Here is a 17,145-nt window from a genome sequence, read left to right on the forward strand (position 1 = left end):
TACTACGAAATTTACATCATTCTGTGAGCAGGAATGCGTCAGGTCAAAAGGTGGAATTTGAAAAACATGTCGTCGGGTGCAATAAGTAATAATAATTTTTTCCTGCTGCAGGCGATAAATCATTTTTGCTTGGGGTCAAAAAGATGAGAATTTGTGGCGACAGTATGACAGAAAAATTCCTTTCCTTATAAACACCTACTAATAGAAATATATCCCCGCTTCTGGATTAACGACGCTGGCCAATTAAATCTCTTAGAGGTTTGGCTTAGGATTTGAAGTCAGATTTTTCTTTCAAACTAGTCTTTCATTTAAGTGTTGTGTCTAGTAGTGTTCAGATGTGCCTCAAACTAATTCCGTAAGTTCTAATTTAATTTTGATTACAATTTTGACTTTGAAAAATAAACAAAAAGATAATTTCTAATATGTTCCCGGGGCATCACATCCCACCCCTCCCTGTAGGACAAAGCAAATATAATATACCAAGTGTCCAAGAGCACCCTGGACATAGGAGATTAACATGGGAAAACGGTTTTGATTTTTTTGCGCCTGTACGGTTGAGTTGATTGAAAAATAGTATTAATGAAATTTGTAGTACCTATCACGGACTTTTTGTCGTGAGCCTTTTTGTCGTAAAACCCGAACAAAAATGCGAAAATTTAAACTTTTGACCTGCACTGTATAATAGGCGGTTGTCGAGCAACGGGTAAACAGGTCATTGTTGCTGGTACGGAATTAAGTTACGTCGTTTTCGCAGAAGTTCATCTATTATTATATAGTCTGTCTCCTCGTCCAACGTACTGTTATTTATTAAGCAGCTGAGTTAATGATCCTCGGTCTGCAAGCGAATAAGATCCTCTTTATTCCAATGTACGTCATAAATCGGTGTGAGTTCATTTTCATGTAATACAGCTGAAATCGGCTGCGGATCATCTGTTCTTAGTCTTGTAAGGCTATCTACATTTGCATTTATTTTTCCTGGTCTATATTGAACAGTAAAACTGTATTCCATTAGGAACATACTCCATTTGGTCAGTCTGGAACTTGGATCCTTAGTATTTAATAAATATTTCAGTGGCCGATGGTCCGTCATAATTGTAAAATAAGTTCCTGTTAAGTAGATTCGGTATTTCTTAACAGCGTACACTATAGCCAGGCATTCTTTTTCAATTGCTGGTCAGCAGTATTCAGCGTACGGCTGGCGTAACATACAGGATGTTCGATTCCGTCATATTTTTGCGTCAAAATGGCGGCGATTGCAGTTGCACTTGCGTCTGTGTTCAAAATAAATTCACGATTCATATCTGGGTACTTTAGAATAGGCGGCTTAATCAAAGCTTGTTTCAGGGTATCAAATGCGATTTGGTGGTTCTGTGTCCAAAGCCATTTTTAATTTTTTTTGGTCAACTGAGTCAGTGGGTGACTAACCTTGGCAAAATTTGGAACAAACTTGCGATAAAATCCACATAGTCCAAGAAAAGCACGTACCTCTTTAACTGTCCTTGGCACAGGATAGTTTTCAATAATTCGAGTTTTCTCAGGCTAAAAGGTTGCGTTACCAAATAGTTTATTAAAAAATCTCTACATTTTACAAAATTAACATTGTAACCCATTAAGTAAAACTTTTCCCTTAAAGTCAAAAACAAAAAAAAAACTTACCTTGTAACCACATACTGGAAAACTGGTTTTATCTCTAAGAAAACTGTCAAAATGATTCCACTCTTTTCTGTCTCTAGTGTTTTCCTCCTCATCACTTTCAAAATCTACAAGACAACATCATGAAAACAGTTTGGAAACACAAATTGACTCTCTTAACTTACCAAAATTTTCAGGAGTTCTTTTAAACTTCTTGAAAGATATCGACACTTTAGAGTCACCATTATACTTTTGTTGTGTTCTCATCAGCATCTTGTCATACTCTTTATCAAATTGCAGCTGCAGCATTGTGGCTACTAGTGCATCACTGTCCATGGTATCATTTGATATCGCCCTCAGCACCTCATCAGGGATATCCTCAGATGTTAAGGTAGCATTGGAAGAAGTGTGAGCATCTGTGGTGATAATTGCTCTTTATACAGTTTTTATGTATAATGTGAATGAACTTACCAGTTATAGGAATTTTCTGGTCCAACTTTCGATTTTCTCTTGCCTCTTCGGACAGGGTACCCTTCGGCTTTTATAATGTGTCCCAAGTATTCGGCTTCCCGTTGTAAAAATTTACATTTAGTTGGTTTAAATTTTAAATTGCACTCCCGCATTTTTTCGAATATATGACGTAGGCGCTCTAAATGTACGTCAATATTGGCTGGACTAAATACAATGAGGTCATCCAAATATACGAGGCACTCATTGTAAGTAAGATTCGCAAATATATGGTTCATCAAGCGACTCCACGTAGCAGGTGCGTTTTTTAATCCCATGGCCATTCTAGAAACTCATAGTGATTCTCTGGAGTCGAAAATGCACTTTTTTCTCTATCTTCAGGGTGTAAGGGTCCTTGAAAATATCCAGATGCTAAATCCATGGTAGTAAACAATTCCGCATTAGCCAATTTGTCAATAGTTTCTTGAATGTTAGGCAGGGGAAAGAAATCTGTTTTTGTAATTACATTGAGTTCACGATAGTCTATACAAAGCCTATATTGCACCTCTTCACCTGGATGTCTTCGCTTTTCAATCAATATGGCAGGGAAACTCCACGGAGGCTGACTTTCTACAATAATTCCGTCATCCAATAATTTCTGAACTTCCTTTCTGAATATTTGTGACAACGGTTCACAGTTCATATCTAGATCATTTCCAAATTTATGTAAGACATTAATCTGGTACAACTCACTCTTTTCAGCTTTGTAGAATGCGCAAACAGAACTGTGGGTTCGCTATCCGCTGCTATGTCGAACAACACACTAAATGGGACAAGCAAATTTACAACATTCAACAGGCTATAAATACAAGTAAAAATGAGGCCATTTTCCGCCATCTTATTTAGTTTTTGGTAGATATCCCCCTGACTGGTAAATTTTACAGTGACTTTGAGGCGTTAGGTAGGGCTGAGTTTGACATTAACCCCGGAGATTGTGACGATTATGCATTTGGATTGGAACGTTTCCGAGACATGTTTGTAGAGGTTAGAAGACAACTTCATTTAGCATATCAGCGCAAACAACGTAGTTATAATCTTAGGAAACGAGAGTTTTCGTTTCAAGTTGGTGATTTGGGGTGGCGAAAGAATGTTTTGTTTTGCAATAAGCTAAATTTGTTGAAAAACTTAATATATATATAGCCTTTCGCGTTAGAAATACTCTGAAAAGGTTGTCGGACTGAAGAACCCGGTTGACCGGTTTTGGAGGTCGGGAGTTTATGAGTTATCTTGTGGCGATTGCCCTAGTGTGTATATAGGTCAATCGGGTAGGAGGATTGAATCTAGGGTTAATGAACACGTCACGATGACGCACAGCTGAAGCCATTTTATCGCCAAAGCGACGATCTAACGATTCTTACGGATTGCGTAATTTACGTTTAGAATGGTTGATCGGAAGTAGTGATAACTGAAAGCATGTTAATTTTTTGTTTATTGTAAAACTTAAGATGGCCATAAAATTTTAGGATAAGCATAAGAAACATAAAATATCGAACGTTCGAACCATATATTACTTTTTCTTTTTAACCTAATTCATTGAGTTCTCTTCTTCTTTTCTTTAATTAAAAGCACATCCCTATGTCACAAACGTCGATTAGTAATGTGCATCGGTTTACAAATGAATATTACAGTTCGGCCGCCCTGACTACAAGGATCGTCCTCGATCATTGAAACTCCTTACATTAAATAAGAATTCCTAGACTTAACAGTCATAACATAATTAGTAAGAACGTCACATAATTTCTGGATAATCACAAGGTCAGAATCATAAAAATACACATTCACATAAGGGACACATAGTCATAAAAGTCAGAATATACATAATATTAAACTAACAAGCATAATTTCCATAAACTTAGGTTATAAACAAAATATGAACATAAAATATACTTTATAAGTATTACTATAATTAAGCTGAAATGATAAAAAGTATTAGTTAAGTATTTTGTTTTACTGTAGATTATGTAAGTTTTGTAGTAGGTATAAAAGCTTCTTCTCTGGGGTTAAACCAGAGTTTCATACGTGATGTTTCTAAAATGCTTTTATATGGCTTTTGGGTTACCTGAAACCCAGGTATGTCCTCAAGTAGGTATCGATCATTAGGAAGAACCTTGGTAACTACATACGGACCTTTATATTTAGGCATCAATTTATGATTAACACCTGCTGTTGTATCAACATTGGTGATTACCACGTAGTCGTTTACTTCTTACATAGAAACAGTCTTATGTCGATTGTCAAAATACCTTTTATTGCGTTCTTGAGCTACTTGAATGTTGTCACTTGCATCTGACCGAACTTTAGATAAGTCTCTATTAGTATCTTGATTATTTAACTAATACTCTTTCAACAAATCATTACAGACACCCCTTTGACAAACTCTAAACATTAAAACAGATGGGATATTGTTAATAGTAGCATTCAGAGTGTTGTTGATAGAATACTCTACTATATCAAGCACAGTGTCCCACTTGTTCGTTTCTGGCGTCATTTTAGCTAACATCGGGGTAATGTCGCGATTGAATCGTTCGATTTGGCCGTTTTCTCATGGGGTACCAGCCGCTATGGTAACGTGCTGAATGTTATTATCTTTTAAAAACCCTCTAAACTCATAAGAACGAGAACTCGAACCTCTATCTGTCAAAACTCGACGACTATAGACCTGAAAATAGTTCTTCAAGTATTTAATAACTTCTTTAGTGTTAGTAGTACGACATGGAAATAGCTTAATAAATTTAGCAAGGCAGGTGTTTTTTCTAATGGGCCATAGTGATGGTGGATAGTGTCAAATGGGACATCACCCTTCGGTATGGGATGTAAAATACCTTCAGATTTACCTGCATTTTTAGAGTAAGTCATATACTTAAGACAGTTTTTAACATAATCTCTTATAGTTTGCTTCATGTTCAGAAAGCAATATGATCTCATAACTAGTTCTCTCACTTTTTCAACACCCACATGTCCAACGTCGTCATGACAAGGTTTTAAAACCTCTGAGCGCATTGATTTTGGAACATAAAACAAACATTTTTCATTTTCCTTCCTAAATCCCATTTCGTAACTCGTAATATATTCAGTCTTTAGTTTGCATAACACAAACACTTTGTTCAAACGAGTTTTTCGCTATTACCAATATTTCTAGAGAACGACTCAATGCATCTTACGATCACTACTTCGATGCTCAAAAGTGTAGTCGAATTATGCAAAATTAGAGACCAGCGTAAAATGCGGGATTTATGTATTTTTTTCGCAAGGCTAACTGCAACTGTTACAATCAGTAACAATTTAAATTCAATACGTTTTAAATAAATCCTAAATCGTTCTACAGAATAAACGTCGCATTATTGGTCCTCATTAATTATCGATCTTGCTTTCGTTATTGTCGTTGAAGACCAGTAAAATTTGCTGGTTTAGGTTTTATCGAAAAATAATATAATTAAAATTCGAAAACGGCGCACCACCTTTCTGAACGGGACTCACCTGTCTAAAACTTCCTGGCTTGAAGGAGAGCGCTCTCGTTAAGAAATGTGGATTCGTCGGCTTGGATGGACTGGAGTGAGTAACACTCGCGAGTCGCGGTAATACGAAAAAAAGTCAAAAAAAGACGTGACAAGTCGAGTACGCTTTTAGCTTGATGCTGCTAGGTCGACACTTTGAATGGTACTGTCGCTATTGCGCACGCAGTTCTAGGTGTCCCTTATGATAGACAGTGTGCCGTATTGTCGCGGAAAAAAGGTAAAAAAAAGAAATACGAAATTTATAGGTCCTTAAGCGCATAAAAAAAGAGACAAGTTTTAGAGTTTATGAAACACAAGATCAAGTCAATAAATAAACTAAACAGTAATCAACATTCCACCCACCAAAACATATGTGTTTTAATCTAGTTAAAAAAAAAGAAAACAAATAAGCAAATAAAGATACTAAACTAAATTACGTGGAGTTGCAAAGACTTTAATTTATGGGTAAAGGACATACTTTTACAACGGGGCGTTGTAAAGTACCCTTGGCTGTTTTTAATGTGACCACTCGTACCACGCCGTCGTTACCGGGGTGCAATTTGAGCACTCTACCCAAATCCCACTCTAGAGGCGATTTTTGTTCGTTCCTAATGACAACCAATGTATTTTCCTGAATGTTCGGAGAATGACTTGACCACTTTGTACGTTGTTGTAAGGTATGAAGGTATTCATTGCTCCAGCGCTTCCAAAAATCGAATCGCATTTTCGACAGTAGTTGCCATCTAGATAGGTGATTAGTATGAATTTGTGTCAAATCGGGCTCTGGAAAACTCGAAAGGGGTTCAGAAGTCAGAAAATGGCCCGGTGTCAACGGTAGAAGGTCGTTTGGATCTTCACTTATTGGACCCAAAGGCCTTGAATTAAGAAGGGCCTCTATTTGGGTAAGAAGAGTGTAAAACTCTTCGTATGTCATGATTTGACCTCCAACTACACGAAATAGGTGAGTCTTGACGGACTTGACACCTGCCTCACTCAAGCCATTGAAATGGGGAGCCCCCGGAGGATTAAAATGCCAGCGAATGCATAATTTTGAAGCTGCGGCCTCCGCCAAAGAGGTGAGTTCGTTGCTAGCTCCTTTAAAATTTGTTCCTTGATCTGAATATATGTCAGATACGCGGCCTCTTCGAGCTATAAACCGGCGCAGACACGCTAAAAAAGCGTCTGTTGTCAAGTCTGAGGCAAGTTCTAAATGCAATGCCTTTGTGGCACAACACACAAAGACGCAAATATAGGCTTTATTTAGACTTTTGATGCCTCTGCGCTTGGTTGGGGTGACTGCAAAGGGCCCTGCGTAGTCAACACAAACGCGAGAAAATGGTTTGACTTGAGAAACTCTATATGACGGGAGGTTTGCCATGTACGGTTGCAAGCTTCGAGGTTTTGTGCGGAAGCACTTTATGCATGTCGAAAGACAGCGATAAATTGCGCTTCGCGGGCTAATGATCCAGAAATTTTGAAGAAGTATATTATGTAGGGTTTTTAATCCTGGGTGTAGATTTTCTCGGTGGGCGTGTTCTATAATTAGATCGGTTAGTCTATGATTTTTAGGCAATAATATAGGATGTTTTGTCTCGAAGGCGAGAAGGGAATTTTTCAATCGACCACCCACCCTAAGGATACCCTGGTGATCCAGGAAAGGCGAAAGTTTTCGAAAAGGTTTCTGGATCGTCAAGGTATGTTTAACCGTACGAATAAGGTCAGAAAAACATTTTTGCTGTACGAATTTCACCAAGACGTGCATAGAAGTTTGCAGTTCGTCGGGTGAAACATTTTTCGAAGTTCTCGAGTGTAAAAGTCTATGTTTCGGATTGAGGCGAAGGATATAAGCGATAATGCGCTGAACAGTCTGAATGGCCGAAAATTTTGAGAGCAGAAGATCAATTATGTCCAGGTTCTCGATTGCGACGTGGTTAGTTAGAACGTTCTGTTCTTGCGATACATCTGGAAATTGTGTTGTATAAAATGCAGGCTGCTCAGGCCAAAGCTCAGGGGGGGACTCAAGAAATTCAGGTCCGTGCCACCACAAGTCAAAATTAATGAGCTCAGAGGGTGTAAGACCTCTGGAGACACAGTCAGCTGGATTTATTTCCGTGGGAACATAGTGCCATGTAGAAGCTTTAAGATTTTCTTGTATATAAGAAACTCTATTGGCTACGAAGGTTTTCCAGCGATGAGCAGAGCCCTTGACCCAAGTGAGCGCAACTTGGGAATCACTCCAGGCATAAGTAGCATCGAAAACATACTTATCGGAGTATGACTTCGTGACATAAACGATCAATTCGGTCAGAAGGTGAGCCGAGCAAAGTTCAAGGCGTGGAATCGATACAACTTTTAGTGGTGCAACTTTCGACTTTCCGGAAATCAAGACCACCTTTGGCGTTCCACAAGAGGTAATGAAGCGGAAATAAACAACGCATCCATATCCTATGGAGCTGGCGCCGCAAAAGCCATGCAATTCTACTCGTAAAACTGAATCAGACACAATCAAACGAGGAATTCTTATATTAGAAATATCGGGTAATTGTTCTTTAAAACGTTTCCAGACTTGTATGATGTCCTTTGAAGGCGTTTCGTCCCAGTCTGTTTTTGCAAGCCATAATTGCTGCATGATATGTTTGGCCGATAGAACACAAGGTGATAAAAGACCTAACGGATCAAAGATACGTGCGATTTGGGAAAGAATACTCCGTTTTGTACAGAGAGAGTCAATTGGGTTAAACGAGTAACTAAAAAAGTCGGACTTTGGATCCCACTGTAGACCTAAAACTTTCAGGAAAGTAGGACCATCAGTGTCGAAGCTAATTTGAGTGTTTTCCGAAGGCACATTAGACAGAATATCTGGACAATTACTGGCCCATTTGCGTAACTCAAAACCTCCCTTTTTGAGGAGTAGAATCAAATCGTTCTGAAGGTTTAGAGCTGCTTTAAGATTATCTGCACCCGCAACGCAATCGTCAATATAGACAGAGCTTTGAATTACTTTCGAAGCTAATGGATAATTTTCCTGTTCAATTAAAGCTAGCTCCTTAAGCGTACGAAGGGCCAGGTAGGGAGCTGAGGAGATCCCGAAAGTAACTCTATTCAGAACATATTCTGAGAGAGCTTCTGACCTTGAAAAACGCCAAAGAAATCTCTGGTAATTTCTATGTTCAGGCTGAACGAGAATCTGACAATACATCTGTTTTATATCACTTATAAAGGCAATAGGATGAGTTCTAAATTTAAACAAAATATCAGTTAAATCTTGATGGAGTTTAGGTCCTGGAAATAGGACGTCGTTGAGGCTATAACCACTTGTAGTTTTTGCACTGGCATCAAAAACTATTCGAAGCTTCGTGGAGACGCTGTCAGGTTTGATGACGCAGTGATGAGGCAAATAAAATGCTGTAGAGCATTGATAATCGCGAGGGGAGATTTGAGATATATATCCTTGTTCGATGTAATCTCGAATGAAGTCGGAGTATGCTTTGTATAAATCAGGGTTTTTACTAAGTCGTGATTCCAAAAAATTAAAACGACGCAAGGCTTGGGTATACGAGTCGCCAAGGTTAGGTTTTGAATGTCGAAAGGGAAGAGACACAACAAAACGTCCCGACGAGTCTCTGTATACAGAACTTTTGTAGATATTTTCACACTTAATTTCATCGGCAGACATAATGTCAGAAGGACAAGAAGGATTTTCAATTTCCCAAAATTTTTGCATAAGCTGGTCAACCTGTGGCTCGCAGGACACATGACTGATCAACAAAGACGTGTTCTGGGCAGAAGGCATATCGGCTTTTCCTTGAAGTACCCAACCAAAAACTGTCTCAAGCGCGACAGGTTGCCCAGGCTTTCCGAAGATGCGACCCGGGCCGAGAATATAAGGCATAAGTTCTGCCCCAATGAGCATATCCACGGAACCTGGAGTATCAAAAGCAGGATCTGCAAGTTGCAAATTAGCAATATGATTCCAGTCGGTTTTCATAACCTGCACTTTGGGTTGATTTGAACAGACTTTTGGAAGAATGACCGCGTGAAAATTAAAAGTAGGCTCTTGGTTAGAACACGGTTTTATGAGACACTGCGTAACTCCTTTGTTAGATATTGAACGTTGATCGTTAATGCCTTCAAGCGATATGGACGAATGTTGGCGTCGCAGACCAAGGCGATTGACAAAACGTTCCGAGATAAAATTAGCCATTCCCCCTGTATCGAGGAGTGCCCGAATTTTGTGGAAGTTACCCTGATTATCTTTAATTTGAATGACAGCAGTTGAAAGGAGAACTGTAGATTGTGCGAATGAGTGGGGAACTGAACTGCTGCTGCATTGCAAAGCTTGCAAAGAACCCGAGTTCTCAGAAGAAACTGCAGAAGTACTTGCAGAATGTTGTGGCCCTGTAATATCGTTAGAGGGATAAGAAACCGCAGGGTTTTGGTTTAGATGTAATAGGGTGTGATGTAACTGATTGCACACGCGACACCTTGTAGAAGACTTGCAATTGCGTGCTGAATGACGAGGGTGCAGACAATTTAGACAAAGACTATTAGATTTTGCAAAGTTGAAACGATCGATGGGAGATTTGGAAGTGAAAATGTAGCAACGATAGAGAGCATGACTTTGGGAACACAAGGCACATTTGAAGTTGGAGGCTTGATTTGAAGACCGCCCAGATACAGCATCTGAATTCAGAAAGACAGAGGAGGGTTTTCTGTTTCCATTACCCGAGGAAACGTGCTTGAAGTTAGTAGAGATTGAAGCATGTTGGACAGTCTCCAAAGCCATTGCCGTGGCACTTAAAAAGGTGGTAAGCATTTTATACGTGGGAATAGTTTCTTGGTTATGTTGGAGTTCAAACTCTGTTCTGGATTTTGTATCTAATTTGCGAGCCAAAATATTGAAAAGCACAAAATCCCAACCGTCCGTATCAATATTTTGAGCCTTTAAAGCATCTATATTTTCCGTAAAGGTATTTAATAAATGTCGAATATCTTTTGGAGACTGTTTTTGTAAGCAAGGAGCGTCAAAAATTTCATTTAAGTAGGCAGTGGCTAAAAAACGTTTATTTTCATAACGAGTTACAAGAGAATTATAGGCAGTTTCATAATTGTCTTCAGTTAGGGGTAAGCCCTTAATAAGATTCAGTGGTTCTTGCTTCAATGAAGTAATCAAATAGTGAAACTTTTCGACATTTGATAAATTAACATTAGTGTGAATGATGCTCTTAAACAAATCGAAAAATGATGGCCACATTTTAATGTTGCCCTCAAAAATAGGAATATTGATTTTTGGAAGCCTGGCGGCCGACAGAGGAGAAGTATTTTGCGAAGTGTTAAAATCAGAGGCAGCGGGAGCTTGTGCAGGCGATTGAATAGAACGGACCTTGGACTTTACATCATAGAGATATTTATCTGCTAATTTTCTTATTTTGTCTTGGGCAGCAAAGTCAGTATCACTGGCAATTAAAGAAATAATGTCATTGTGAATTGATTGAAAATCAGCATAAATTTCCTGCAGAAACTCCGCACGTGAAAGTAAGTTTTCCTTGTAGAATGAGTCCGTGGTAGAGTTCGTTCCATACTCATAGATCTTTTTAAGCCTATTAAAATGTACCGTGCGCTGAAAAGTCAATTTTGCGATTTCCTTTTCAGAAGTGGCCATAATTAATTATGTAAACGTAAAAACTTTCGAATTGTAAGTAAAGTCACAGAAGATCAATCGCACGGAGCGAACTATACCTAAGAAAATTATTAAAAATCTCCGAACATCAACAAACACAATGTTGCAAAGTGTAAAGTTAAAAATCGATATGGTATGTGGTATATTCTGCTAAACCTGGGCGCAATGGAATGTTGTTTATTCGACCTGATAAAAAAGAAACAATGAAATAAAGAGAGTGTAGTTTGAACGAGGTGATAGCAAAATGGCTGATTTTAAAAGTTTAAGTTAATTTTATATGTATTTTATAAGTAAAAATTTTAAATTTTCAAAGAAAATGGAAAAGTGGATAGTGATATCCGGCTCGAAGGACCATAAATGTCGTTGAAGACCAGTAAAATTTGCTGGTTTAGGTTTTATCGAAAAATAATATAATTAAAATTCGAAAACGGCGCACCACCTTTCTGAACGGGACTCACCTGTCTAAAACTTCCTGGCTTGAAGGAGAGCGCTCTCGTTAAGAAATGTGGATTCGTCGGCTTGGATGGACTGGAGTGAGTAACACTCGCGAGTCGCGGTAATACGAAAAAAAGTCAAAAAAAGACGTGACAAGTCGAGTACGCTTTTAGCTTGATGCTGCTAGGTCGACACTTTGAATGGTACTGTCGCTATTGCGCACGCAGTTCTAGGTGTCCCTTATGATAGACAGTGTGCCGTATTGTCGCGGAAAAAAGGTAAAAAAAAGAAATACGAAATTTATAGGTCCTTAAGCGCATAAAAAAAGAGACAAGTTTTAGAGTTTATGAAACACAAGATCAAGTCAATAAATAAACTAAACAGTAATCAACAGTTATCGTTCATTAAAAATGTCTGTTAATACACGGTCGACGGAAAACTAGTTAATTAACCACACTATTTTTAGAAAAAACATCTTCTGTTTTCCGTGTTAATAAAAAAAAAGTAAATTTAAATCTAAATTCACCTTCTCCTTCAGAAAAATATTCAAATAGACCCTAGTAAAAAAAATGATCAATTTTTTGAGGGCGCTCACATTAAATCACGGAATTCATTCAAGTTACGTATCACAATAAAAAAAAAACTTCACAATATAAAGGTTACAATACGTTGAAGTCTTGGGTGGACTTATCAGAAAAGGAACTGAAATAGCAATTGAAAATAACGTTTTGAGGAAATGAAGGGAAAATTGGACCTGGTCTAATTAACAAAATTTTGGTATATCACAATTTCAGTCTTTTTACGAACCTTTTACTATTTAAGGTTTTTTTCTTATGGCACCATGAAAGTAGGTATACTGTACATTTAAAAATATTCATCAAGGGGTCAAATTGTGTGAAATTAGGTGGAAAAGTATAGCTGAAAAATTTGCAAGAAACATCGGAACTGATGACACGCGAAAAAGTCCTTAGTGACAATAAAAGCCATATAGTCGTTTAGTTTTAGGTATCTAGTTAAAAATAAAATTATATCATTTTGTTTTTAATAATTTGGATTTCAAAGTCTAAATGTGTATAAATAAAGCTTTAAAAAACTGATTTTTTTGTTAAGCTTTTTATCTTCTCCAACGTTTTTCTTGAACCACATAATCACCTAAAATATTCTAATAAATAAAAATTATTGTCCTGGAGGTATCAAAAGTATTCATATAATATTTCCAAGATTTTCAAAATACGTTCTGTAATCAACAAAATACAATGATACACCGCGTTTACAATAAAACAAAAAGTGCAACACGTGCTTACAACGTGAACGACCTAGCCGAAGAACTAACGCCGTAAACGCGATAAGGGTCATTAATGGTCAATATGGGTCACTATACTGCACCTAGTACAACACAATGTAGATTCCACCTAAAGATTAGTCGGTTAGTAAATAGTGTGATGGTTAGAAGAGCGATCGGCAAAAAAAAAAATTTTTTTGAAGTTCGAAAACATCGAGGTAAAACATTCTGGCCGGGTAAAAGGATATTTCATTTCTTTTAAAGCAAACTTTGGACCATCCCAACCACCTTATATGAAGAGATAGAAAAAAAGTTAAATAGCAAAATTGTTCGTCGAGAACAGGCAATTACGTTCATCGTATTTTTACTATACCATTCTATTTAACTTTTCAGAGTTTTTGGGTATTTTTCATTTTAGTAGTGTAGAAACGCTCCCTAACGGTGGATTTATAAAGCTGAAAATTATTTCCAGCATTTTCTCGTGCCCACATTTACTAGGCACATTTTTTTCCCGAAGCCCTACTATGAAAGAAGGAATCAAACTTGAAATCACAAACTACGCCGACGACACAAGCCTGTTTTTGATGGGCACTACCATCACATCAGTTTTCAGAGATACTAAAAAAATCTTGGAAAAAGCTAACACATGGTTTTCAAAAAATCAACTTGTTTTGAATAATTCAAAAACTACTGTCACAATTTTTCAGACAAATTTGTCAAACCTAGACATTCCACTGGCAATAAATCTTAACAATGTTAAAATTCAAATTACACAATCGACTAAGTTTCTTGGAATGATACTGGACAACACATTGTTATGGGATGCTCATGTAGATTATGTTGTGACAAAATTACATAAAGTATGTTATAGTTTTCGAATTGTATCAAAATATGTGAAGATGCCAACTATGAAAATGATGTACTATGCAAATTTAGAATCCCAGCTTAGATACGGAATTATGTTTTTTGGTCAATGTTCTGGCATCAACAAAGTCTTTATTTGTCAAAAGCGAGCAATAAGAATTATGTTGGGATTAAACCCAAGAGAATCATGTCGAGGAAGATTCAGAGAGGTCGGATTGCTTACTGTACATGCAGTGTATATACAGGACTGCATATTATTCTTTATTAAACACAAACATTTATTTCAAGAACATGCTCCAAAAAATACACGGCCAACTAGGTCAATACACTACATTCTACCAAGACATAGGCTGACAGTCTATGAGCATAAAGCATATTATAATTGTATAAGATTTTTTAACAAATTACCACCGAGTATTAAACAAATAAGCCATACCAACCAGTTCAAGAAACTCTTCCATGCATTCTTGGTGAAAACAGAGCCTTATACAGTGTCTGATTATCTGAATCTTGCTCCAACATAAAACGATGAATGTTGTAAGTATATTGTTTTGTACTTTGTGATCATATTTGTTTATCGCAATGTAAGTTAAGTGAAATGTTTGTAAATGTGTAGTTGCTTTCTTTTCTTGTCTTCTCCTTCCTTCCTTCATAAATTTGACGTTATTTCGCTTTATGTTTACAATTGCATAATTTTAAAATAAAGATATTTATTATTATTATTATTATTATGTATAGTTTCCGAGAAAGAGCCGCGTGCCCGGCTCATTGGAACACCATGTAGGTAACAAAACTATGCAATAAATTCGTTTAAAATTCAAGGATTATTTTTTCGTTCTTCCATTGACGCAGCCTCAGGGACCGATGTGATTCAGTAGCGTTTTTGGTCTCAGATGACGGTGCTCATGTATTTGGTTTGAGCAGGGTGGCATGGCATCAAGGTAGTATATTAAATACGCCTGAACTTTTGAAAAGCTTTTTTCTTTCTTTTTGTTTGATTCTTTGTCACACTCAAAATATTTGCTTTTCTATTAGATTGTTAAGTGTCACTTTGAATTTTGCCATATCTCTTTTTGCTCCGAAAAATTCGAATTTAAAATGGTTTAAGAAATGTTACCTCAACTAAAACTGAACGTGAGGGGTGCCTGAACAACACTTTACAAAGCTACGATCTACATTCAACACAAACACATGAAAACGAAATTAAAATTTTAAAGCACCCGTAATGACGTCACCGTTATTGTGGATGCGTCGGCGGCTACTATGTACAGTGCGTTTTTTTTAACGCGCAACATAGGATTTTACGTGTTAAATTTTTAAGCCCATGTTAGACCATTTTATTTTGGAACTGCAAGTCTATAACTTGACCGGTGTGTCTTTAGTACCCTGAAGCTTAAGTAAGTCTACCATTTTGGTCTAAAAAGTGATTAAAAACTGGAAAAAAATCATTTTTTTTCGAAAAGATTTTATCGTTTCATACTCCCTGTATGCCTTGTTGTTCCTTGTTGTTTTTATACTGGCAGGGCAGGTAGCAGGTAAAGTGACATATTTTGACTGCATCACGACCCGACATCTTTTGAACGTCAAAAGGGCATTTTATGATTGTTTGGAATACTGTTTGGCTTCAAACGGAGGTCACTTTGAACAATTCATTTATAAAAATACTTCTTTTATTCTTAACTTTCTTGATATAAAGTTAATGATCACCCTGTTTTACTTTCTACGCCAAATTTTACCTGCTACCTGCCGTGCCAGTATCAAAAACAACAAAGAACAACAATGCATACAGGGAGTATGAAACGATAAAACCTTTTCGAAAAAAGATAATTTTTTGCAAGCTGTTGAACACTTTTTAGGCCGAATTGGTAAACTTACTTAAGCTTCACGGTACGAAACAGCCACCCGTCAAGTTTTATACTTGTAGTTCCAAAATAACATGGTCTAACATGGGCTTAAAAATTTAACACGTGAAATCCTATGTTGCGCGTTAAAAAAAACGCACTGTATATCATGCGAGTTACGGCCATAGTGTAAAGACAATGATAGTGTCATTGCTGTCATTTTAGACGTATTTTGTTGTCAGTGATAACGAACTAGAGTGTTTACTATATCTGGCTCATTTTATCTCATTCCGATAAAAAAAAGATATCCTATGTTACTACAGCTTTAAACTCAGATATTTCCGGCAAAATAAGTTGGTCATTTCTATTTATCGAATAGAATAGAAAAACCGGAAAACGTTTAGTGTTCCTTGTTCCTACTTAGTACCTACTGTGTGTGTTTGCCATTTCAACTTAATTTTAAACAATCATTTAACGGTAAAGGTGTATGATTATTATTTAGGTATATTAATTCAATAAATTTATATTAATTTTAGCCGGACAGTCCCGTTTGCCCAAGAAGATTTTTCTCGAAAAGTCTTTTTAAAGACTTCGAAAAATACCTAACTCAATCAAGGTAAAAACAGTTAAATATTTAAGTTATTATATTGTTGTTCCGGCAGAATACCTACTGACGTAACAGTTCAGTGATTGGTTAATTATGAACCATAGTTCGGTATCTTTTAACATCAACTTATTTGTAGTAAGATCAATAAAAATTGATGTGAAAATTGAGTTAGATAGGTTGGAAAAATTAGATATAATAAGTAAAGTTGGGTATCCTATAGATTGGTGTCACCCACTATTAGTAGTTAGAAAACTATCAGGCAATGTGAGAGTCTGTGTGGATCCTAAAGCATTAAATAAGGTAATTTGCAGGTGTAACATATATATAATTTAAATACTTTGTACTATCCTACTACGGCCCTGGTGGCGTAAAGAATTTGTAATTTTTTTTCGGTATTTGGTTTGTAGAGAGTCAGTTGAGTTTGAGCCATGAACAATATATCTTGACCAGCACATTGTGGAACTATTATTTGTTGTTAATTCCCTAACTGAACTTACAGCAGGGAATTTTTTGAAATGCAAAAGGACTTTGCATTTTAGATGCAAACATGGAATTCTATTAAATACCATTAGATGAGGAGAGTTGTGTAGTTTCTTAACCCCATTTGGTAGATATAACTTTAAAAGATTACCGTTTGGGATATGTTCAGCACCAGAAATTTTTTATATAAATTTTAAACAAATCCTTGAAAATATACCTAGTAATATTGGTTAATAAAGACCAAAAGTCTCATGACAAAATTTTAAAGACAGTTTTAATAAAAGCCCAGATATCAGGAGTCAAATTTATCAAAAATAAATGTC

General features: G+C 36.7%; 1 long non-coding RNA gene across 1 annotated transcript; it reads right to left on the reverse strand.

Moving 5' to 3' along the window:
• Nucleotides 1-1,637: 1,637 nt before the first annotated feature.
• Nucleotides 1,638-2,257, reverse strand: LOC145739402 (uncharacterized). Its single transcript, XR_014181022.1, has 3 exons — nucleotides 2,104-2,257; nucleotides 1,818-2,048; nucleotides 1,638-1,760 (listed from the first exon to the last, which is right to left on the reverse strand). It is a non-coding gene; the product is annotated as an uncharacterized LOC145739402 (long non-coding RNA).
• Between the last annotated feature and the right edge of the window lie 14,888 nt (nucleotides 2,258-17,145).

The sequence above is a fragment of the Ips typographus genome, unplaced genomic scaffold, assembly GCF_016097725.1.
Source record: "Ips typographus isolate SLU unplaced genomic scaffold, UJ_Ityp_2.0 IpsContig119, whole genome shotgun sequence".
Taxonomy (NCBI): domain Eukaryota; kingdom Metazoa; phylum Arthropoda; class Insecta; order Coleoptera; family Curculionidae; genus Ips; species Ips typographus.